General features: G+C 41.8%; 1 pseudogene; it reads left to right on the top strand.

Annotated features, from left to right (window-relative positions):
• The first annotated feature begins 7,582 nt into the window (after positions 1-7,582).
• LOC147622483 (pentatricopeptide repeat-containing protein At2g34400 pseudogene) lies at positions 7,583-8,218 on the top strand (annotated as a pseudogene).
• The last annotated feature ends 1,105 nt before the right edge of the window (positions 8,219-9,323 follow it).

Raw genomic sequence — 9,323 nt, 5'->3', positions numbered from 1 at the left:
AACTCCTTCAATGGGATAAGAGGAGTTATTGGCACAAGTGACAGTATTCCCTGTGGGAGCAGACTCAAGGAAAGTGAATAAACTGCGCTGCGAGGTGATATGCTTAGTGGCACCACTGTCAAAGTACCATACATCTGAATCTACTGCAGACATACATGTGTCATGCAAAGATGGGTCATAACTGCACTGCGCATTGAATGCCCATTCTGTATCTAGCACAACATTAGCAGATTCATTGTTAGAAGGAGAGGCATCTGCAACAGCCATACCAGCCTCTTTCTTCTTAGCCTCTTTCGCAGCCAGCTTAGGACACGCTTTGATGACATGATCATTTCCCTTACAGTACTTGCAAAATGTCTTCTGTTTGTCACCCTTCTTCTCATCTTTGTCTTCCTTCTTTGGTTGCGCAGCATTTGCAGATTTCTGCTTACTAGAAGAAAAGCCAGCTTTACCTTTCCCGCTTCTCTGACTAGCAACGAAAGCTTGATCTGCGACACGCATAATATTCCTGTTTTGCCTTGACTGGTCTTCTTGCAGCAAAACAGAAACTAACTCCTCAAATGATAAGGCATTGGGATTGCCTTTCATCATCAAGCGAAGAGTGGAAGCAAAACCCTGATAAGAATCTGGTAGACCATTCAAAACAGTCTGCACAAGTGAACTGTCTGACAGGATTTCATCTGCAGAAATGAGCAGCTCTTTGAAATCCTTGATCTTTGTCAAAAAGCTATCCATAGAATCACCTTCGTTCATATGCTCACTCTCCAACTGTTTTCGGAGATAAGCAACACGAGCCTCATTTCTTGCCTGATACAATGTGGCAAGTACATCCCAAGCATCCTTAGAAGTCCTGCAGGAGCGAATATGTGGGATAATGGTACGTTTGACAGACAGCGCAATCAAGGCATGAGCCTGCGCATCTCTACCATCCCAACGAATCTGCTCTGCTGAAAGTGGTGGTTCTCGAACAGCTGCTACAGCACTTGTGCCTGCACCATCATCAACAGTACCTGTTTCTAATGTGTTTGCAGCATTCCCAGCCACAATAGGACGTGCATCAATACCCTGCACAATGTTCCATAACCCCTTTGCTACCAATACATGTCGCATCATATATGCCCACAATGGATAGTTGGTGCCATCCAACTTATCCTCAGCAGCCAACATGCGGAATACATCATTGTTGTCAGCCATGGCCAATGACTGTACTACTAGATGTAAATGCTGTCTGTAAGAGGTAAACCTGTATAAAATCGACCTGTGCTATGTAGCACAGCCCAAAACAGACGAATGGGCACCTGTCCTGCAGATTTTAATCTTGACAGAAAATCTGCACAGTAGGACGATTTTGCCTGCGCAGTACTTGGAATGCAAAAACGGAGGGCGAAATGACTTCAGATCAAAATTCTGAAACGAACAAGCCCTGCGGGCTCTCCCACGGCATATACTAACCTGCAGACGCTCGTGAAACCTCGTTGCAATCGGAGGAGATGAAGCGGCAGGTGCCGGTGATGCTGCCCGGGAGGAGGAAGCCTGCTCTGATACCAATTGTTGGAATTAGGGTTGCAGGAATGCACACACAACTTCAAGAAGATGAGGAAGCTTGAGCACAACACTGTAGTGTATTATGAGTGCCAAAAATAAAAGATAACCAACCCTAAAAGATAATGGGCGTATATACAATGCACGGGGGAAAAAACCTCCTAGTGAGGGAAAAAGTACCCCGGCGGTCCTAAGTGTGTTCACACACATCACTACTATAATATGGTAACAAGAATTTACAGGATATTGAGGAGTTTTTGTTAACGGGGATAATTCCTAATGGTATTGAAAAATCAAAAAAATATGGTTTCATCAGGAAAGCTGCAAGGTATGTGATGGTTGGTGATACTTTGTATTTGAAGGGAATTGACTTGATAATGCGACGGGTACCTTGGAAGGAAGAAATCTACAAAATTCTTAAGGAAAATCATGAAGGAGCATGCGGTGGACATTTTGCCTCAAAGATTACCTTGCATAAGGTATTGTAGGAAGGTTATGTATGGCCAAGTGTACATAAGGATGTTAATCATTGGTGCAAGTCATACAAACAATGCCAAGCTCACAGTAGATGGATATTAAAGCCTGAGATGAGGAAGACAATTCTTGCTTATGATGTTTTTGAAAAATGGGGAATTGATGCTGTGGGACCATTGCCTATTACTAGCCGAGGGAAGTGCTACATCTTGACTGCAGTTGATTACCTTTCTAGATGGGCGGAAGCAAAGGCAGTGAAACAAATTACTCCTAAGGAGGTGGCAAAGTTTGTATATCAGGATATCTGCTATAAGTTTGGTGTGCCATTGGAATTGCTTTCTGATCAGGGTCCAGATTTCAGAGCAGAGCTTATGGACTATTTGTGTACAAAGATGAAGATCAGTCGCAGTTTTACTACACCTTACTATCCACAGTGTAATGGCCTGAATGAGCGTTTCAATGGTGAATTGATCAAGATTTTATCTAAGGTGACAGAGCAACAAGGCAAGAATTGGGATCTGGAGTTGCCTGCTGCCTTGTGGGCATACAGAACAGCAATTATGAAGATATGCAGGCAAGGACGCTGGAGAAGTTCAACAAGAAGATTAAAAGCAAAGGAATTATGAAGGATGACTTGGTATTACGTTATAATAGCAGGCTGGATAATTCCTTTTATAAGAAGTTTCAAATTAAGTGGGAAGGACCCTTCTTGGTGATGCAAGGATTTGCAAATGGTACCTATCAATTGGCAGATTTAGATGGGACTTTACATGCTTCCAGGGTAAATGGATACAGGCTGAAGAAGTATTATGCACGTTTGATGGTGATTGTACAGGATGCAGTGTCTGAAGATGTGATTCCAGATGAAGCACAGTTTTTGGATATGGATTTAGGTCTTGAAATGCTTTTTACTTCTGACCATTGAATGATGCTCAAAACTCCTTTTTTTTGCATAAATTTATTCTCATAAACTGATGAGTTGAATCCAAATTTTCTCTCAACGAAATTTTTTGATGGAAAATTTTTCATTAACGGACTAAATTTTTCATTCTATAAAAGTGAAATTTTCATTTATTACGAACTAAAATTTCTCTTTTTTTTAGACGAAAATTTCACTCTCACAATAGAAATGGTAGTGTGTCTGAAATTTTGGATTCTAGAATCAATTTTGTCAACAAAGTAGATTTTGAAATCCAAATTTTCATCACTTTTTTAAAATGAGAGCTGTTGTCATTTTCATGGCTCAAAATCTAACTGTTATAAACTAAAAACTGTGTTTTTGCAAAGAGGATAACTCTAAATCAAACTGTTAGATCAAAATAAAGTAAACTGATAAATCGTAGCACTCACTACAGTCTAAAATTTAACCTTTTGGATCGTGGTTTTCTATCTAAATCTAGAGAAATTGTTTCTTTCAATAAGCCTGTTCTATGGCCATGGACTCCATATACCTACTTATCTTAACATCAAATATATGCTCTAATTCAATGATTAGATGACGTGCAATGATTGGGATGAAGTTAGTTAAATTTTTGAAGAAGAAAAAGAACATTTTTGTAATTCTAAGTAAAGAATGTATTATACATTAGTAGTTTTAAAGAATATTAGATCTTGTAAAGAATGTATTATACATTAGTAGTTTTAAAGAATGTATTATACATTAGTAGTTTTAAAGAATATTAGATCTTGTATTGACTTTGTTTTTTCCATTTTGTTATTTGACATGAAAAGTGAAAATTTTTTCACCTTTAAATTAGCAATATGTACATTTTTTAAAAGAAGTTCAAAACTATACTTATTTTGTAAAATTTATCAAAAAAATCTCTTTAATGTCTTTAAAAGAGTGTAAAATTGATCAATATTTAGAACTAGTGAAAAATCAAGATAGCTTGTTGCAAATGACAACTCATGACTCGTTGTCGTTTTTCATGACTCACTGTTTGTGATCATACAACACCCAGGAAAGAGTGAGAGCCAATGAGATGCCTACAAGGCCTCCATTTGCAAAGGTCCTTTTCCTACTTGTAACACTGTCAAACTATATGGAGATGGAGAAGACTTAGCTCTAGTTCACCTCTCAGCCATAGACCAAAAAGAGGAGTCCCTCATTCCGCCGGGCTATATGTAGTGGCCTGCCTGCCCACACTAGCCCGAATGCCTGTGGTGCTACAACCCGGATGTCTCACCTCTGAATCTCGGACTCGTTCGCTGCCTGCACTCCAACATGCGTGCTCAAAGCTTGATCGAGCCCTCATGCAATCACTACGGACTATGTGACATTGCGCTTCCGTGTGGCAAAGGAAGCCAGTCAAGCTCCACATAGACATTCGGCCATGGACTACACCGAAACGTGAGTTTGATACCCACAGTCACTAGAGAGAGAGTGATCTCTTGTGAGAGCCAAACTCCTTTGACATGGAGACACTCCACCAAAGGAGGTGGCATATCATCTTCATCTATGCTCATCTATGAAGGGATGATACCATTATTATTGCCTAAGGGAGATGGACATCGTGGCAATATACTTCACTTCGTCTAGGACACATGAGAGAGTGTTTACTACTTGGTACACGAAGGGACGTTGTCAGGCATTTTTCTGTAAAGGTGTTTTGAGTCCGTGTACATATGGGATGCGTGGTGTGCAATAAAAACTTTGCCCTGAATGCCCTGGCAAATGTATAGGCTGAGTGGTTTTGTTGTAAGCTGGTGTATGCACGTGTTTTTTTTCCAGAGCAGATGCTTGAGATATGGAAGTTTTATGGCAACAGTGCGGTGTGCAGATGGTTACTAAAGCAGGCCACCGACTGGGAAATTGTCGGGTTTGGTATGATGATGCTGATGAAACGAGACGGCGGGCAGACTGGCGAGTGATAGCTAAAGGGCTGCAGGCCTCTAGGTGATCCTGGAGAACAGGTTGTGGCAGCCGCCTCTGTATGTGGTAGTGGCTGGCGAGTAAGCAAGGTCGCCTGGACAGTGGGAGAAAGACGAGCTGGTGGTGCAGATGAGACTGGTAGTCGTTAGAAGCTGGATGACACCGAGACTGGGAGCAGAGAAAGAAATGTGGTAGCCGCCTTGGTTCGAGGCCTCTGGTGTGAGACTAAGAGAAGCTGTGGGCAGTGTGTGTGTGAGTTGTTTACTGTGAGTGTGTGATAAAGGAGAGTGCGAGGAAGAGTGGGTTGAAGTTTGTCAATTAATAAAATCTATGGTGATGGATCACCCCTTGTAAATGGACAAACAGGGTTTGTGTTGAATGATATGTGAGTGGCTTAGCCTTGCTGACAGATAAAAGGCTTTGATAATGAGATATGTGAGCTGTTGAAACTGCCTTTCTTTGGGTATCTCTGGGTGGTAGAGAGAGAGAGAGAGAGAGAGAGAGAGAGAGAGAGATTTTTCTTTCCAGCTAGAGAAGCTGGTGGTGCCCCTTGTGCTTGTGAGTGTTCCAAAGGTGGTGAGTCGGCGAGCTATAGTGGCCTTCTTGTGTTCCTGAGCTGCCTCACAACGTATGTAGCATGCTCTTTTTTGCTTCCATGTTACACATGGATTAAAGGTAACATTTTTTTTGTATCATAGATACTTTGGGTCTTTAGTAGATGGTAATAAAATACTCTCGGTTTTTTGTCTCGTACACCTTGCAATCTTTTGTAAACGTTAATACACCTTGCATAAGCGGTGCTCCCCAAGGTTTCCAAACACATCATTTATAGCCTTGCATTTATAGCCTTTGGGTCATTATTGAATCGGACAGATTCTGCTTCGCCCATATTAATTGGTTTCATTGTGAGACACTCATATATACGGTGAGAATGGGTACAAAGTTGGAGCATTTTCAAGAAACTTAAATGGTGGCAAATTGAATTAAAACCTTGATGGATGTGGATGGGATGGAAAGGCACCTCTCTACCTTCCGACGAGGGCTCACACTACAAAGAGCCTTGAATATCAGAGCTGCCAAAGACCGCGACTAAATGGACGCAAACTACCACTACTCCAGGCCTAGTCTGCCTAGATCCAGGCACGATACCAAGAGTTTAGAGGCTACACCAGGGCAAAACAGCAGATGTAAGAGTCCTCACCCCATGCCCCATGTATGATGTACTACACCCCACCATCTCCACTAGGTGGAATTAGTAGTATACCACCTATCACGATTGTACATCTATAGCATGGCCTAGTCTGCCTAGATCCAGGCACGATACCAAGAGTCTAGAGGCTACACTAGGGCAAAACAGATGTAAGAGTCCTCACCCCATGCCCCATGTATGATGTACTACACCCCACCATCTCCACTAGGTGGAATTAGTAGTATACCACCTATCATGATTGTACACCCCACCATCTCCACTAGGTGGAATTAGTAGTATACCACCTATCACGATTGTACATCTATAGCATGCTAGACAGTGAGACTGCATAGTGAGTTGCATATGACTAGGATTAGCTTTCCATGACACAGTTTTTCTTTCCATGACACTTAGGACATGGACTTGTTGTATACAGATTTGTCTCATAGGTCAATCTGGCCTTCTCGTAAACGTTAATATGTTTTTTCTTTTTTCTTTCTTTCTTTTTTCTCTCACTTGAGTTTGTGTTTTTACTCTGACCACACACCTTGGAGGAGAGGTGGACTCGAGTTTCAAATCCGTAGTCGTATCATACACAAGCAAAAAGACTAATTAGGTAGCAAAAAGATTTTGGTCCATTGGTGGTGGAACCATATTTTTGTTAATGTCTATTAAGTAATATATTAACTGCTTTTTGTTTTTTTCTTCACAAAAGAGACTTCTATTGAGTAATATAAAATTATACAAAGGGGGGCACTATGCTATTAAGTAATATATTAACTGCTTTTTGTTTTTTTCTTCACAAAAGAGACGTCTATTGAGTAATATAAAATTATACAAAGGGGGGCACTATGCTGCAATTTTGATATTGGCAGGAAGAAGTTAACACCAATTTGTAAACTTCTGTTAGATGCAAGTGTTTTCATTGTGTTTGCTAAGCTTATGATGGACAGGTGGCGGTTTGTTGCAGGAGCGGTGTAGTAGTGGCTACTTGGAATGATGATATGCCCGGTTCGGCCTGGCCATAGGCATTCACATCTTTGACCTGAAGCATACGCAGCAGCCCACTGTGGAGGAGGGTTGATTAGGGTTTCTGACAGGTAAGGCCTCCCCTGGCCTCTATTTGATAAAATCACTCTCAAAGGATTATGTAATTAAGTGGGATGATTTATGTTGACCTAATAGGGTTTTAATCAAACTGATTGAGGAGAAGCAACTAGAGTCCGTTTTCGACATATTAGACCAGCAAGGGATTCCTATAACAAGGGATTTTGTCTGCAAAAATTCATGAAACTGAAAGACCTTGTAGCTGCCAGGAAAGTGCACTCCCTTATGGTCAGCAGGAGCTTCGGCTCAATCCCAGTCTTGGGAGACCACCTTATCAGACTTCTTGTGGGAGCTTGAAATGAAGTGTTTCACAAAGTCTCAAAACCAACAGTATACACATGGAATGCCATCATTCAAGCTCATGCTAATCTTGGAGAGCTCAACAATTGTATCAAGTAATGCAAGAGGATGACTTAAAGCCAGAAAAACACACATTTTCATCTGTTTTAAAAGCATGTACCAGCATTGGGTCTCTTGGAGCGGGCAGGTGGATACATGATCAGATTAGTAGAAATGGGGTGGAGTTAGATGTTGCTGTCGGGAATGCCCTTGTTGACCTGTATGCCAAGTGTGGAAGCTTAGAAGAGGCACGGAGAGTTTTTGACAACTTGATATGTCGGAATGTGGTGTCGTGGGCTGCGCTAATATCTGGATATGTGCAGCATGGGCAGGGTCTTGTTTCTTACAAGCTTTTTCAAAAAATGCAGATTGGGGGCATAAAACCAGACAAAATCATTTTTCTTTGTGCCTTGAAAGCATGCGGGAGCATGGGAGCCATAATGCAAGGCAGGTTAATACATGAGCAGTTCATGAAAACTGGACTTGAGTTGGATATGATGATTGGCAACACGCTCATTGACATGTATGGCGAGTGTGGGGGTTTAGAAGAGGCAAACATATTGTTTGACAGATTACCGAGCCGAGATGTGGTGTCATGGGGTGCATTGATTTCAGGATATACTCAGTGTGGAGATGGTTCGTCTGCTCTCAAAGTGTTTGCTAAAATGCAGCTGGAGGGCTTAAAGCCTGACTAACTGGTGTTTTCAAGCATTGTGAAAACTTGTGGAAGCCTAGGAGTGCTAAGGCAGGGCAGGCTTGTGTATGATCAGATCATTATAGCTGGGCTCGAATCAGATGTGGTAGTAGGGAGCACCCTCATTGACATGTATGTGAAATGCAGGAGCTTAGATGAAGCTCAGCGAGTGTTTGACAAGCTGCCACAGCATGATGTGGTCTCATGGGGTGCGATGATCGCAGCATGGCTTGAGCATGGTGATGCCTGTTCTGCTTTTGAATTTTTTGACAGAATACCAATGGAAGGTTTAGTTCCAGAGAAGGCTACAATGTTGTGCATTATAAAAGCATGTGGCAGTATAGGAGCATTTGAGCAGGTCAGGTTGATAAATGATTAGATTATTAGAGGTGGACTCGAATCAGAAGAAACCATTGGGAACAGTATTGTTGATGTTTACGCCAAGTGTGGAAGCTTGCCAAGTGTTTAGTAAGTTGCCCATAAAAACTGTGGTGTCGTGGGGTGTGTTGATCACAGCATATGCGAAGGGTGGCAAGTGGAGATTAGCTCTTGAATGGTTTGGGGATTTCAAAAGCCAAGGGATAAAGCCAGATGATGTGATTTTTCTAGGTGTTCTCATATCATGTAGTCATGTAGGCCTCCTCAAGGAAGGCCACCTGAACTTCAAATCTATGAAAGAGGATCATGGAATTGCATGAAATATTGAGCACTATAATTGCTTGGTTGATATACTGGGTCGGGCAGGGCTTCTTTCGGAAGCTGAATATTTACTAAAGAGTATGCCTCTAGGCATGGATATCATTGGGTTGGTTGATATACTGGGTCGGGCAGGGCTTCTTTCGGAAGCTGAATATTTACTAAAGAGTATGCCTCTAGGCATGGATATCATTGGGTGGATGTCTTTGCTCACGGGCTGCAAAACGTATGGCAACATGGAAGTAGGAAAACGATGCTACGAGCAGATAACGAGGCTGGATCTTAGCCATGCATCCGGATATGTGCTCATCTCAAACATGTATGCTAGTGCTCACTTGTGGAGTAATGTCAGCAAAATGCAAGAGCAAAAAAGCCTTCTGGTGTGCATTAGTACCATGAAAAACATGAAC

The sequence above is a fragment of the Cibotium barometz genome, chromosome 28 (genome assembly GCF_041138505.1).
Source record: "Cibotium barometz isolate CiBa-2024 chromosome 28, ASM4113850v1, whole genome shotgun sequence".
Classification (NCBI taxonomy): domain Eukaryota; kingdom Viridiplantae; phylum Streptophyta; class Polypodiopsida; order Cyatheales; family Cibotiaceae; genus Cibotium; species Cibotium barometz.
The sequence above is the reverse complement of the archived record's forward strand: the minus strand, read 5'-3'. Positions and strand labels throughout refer to the sequence as shown.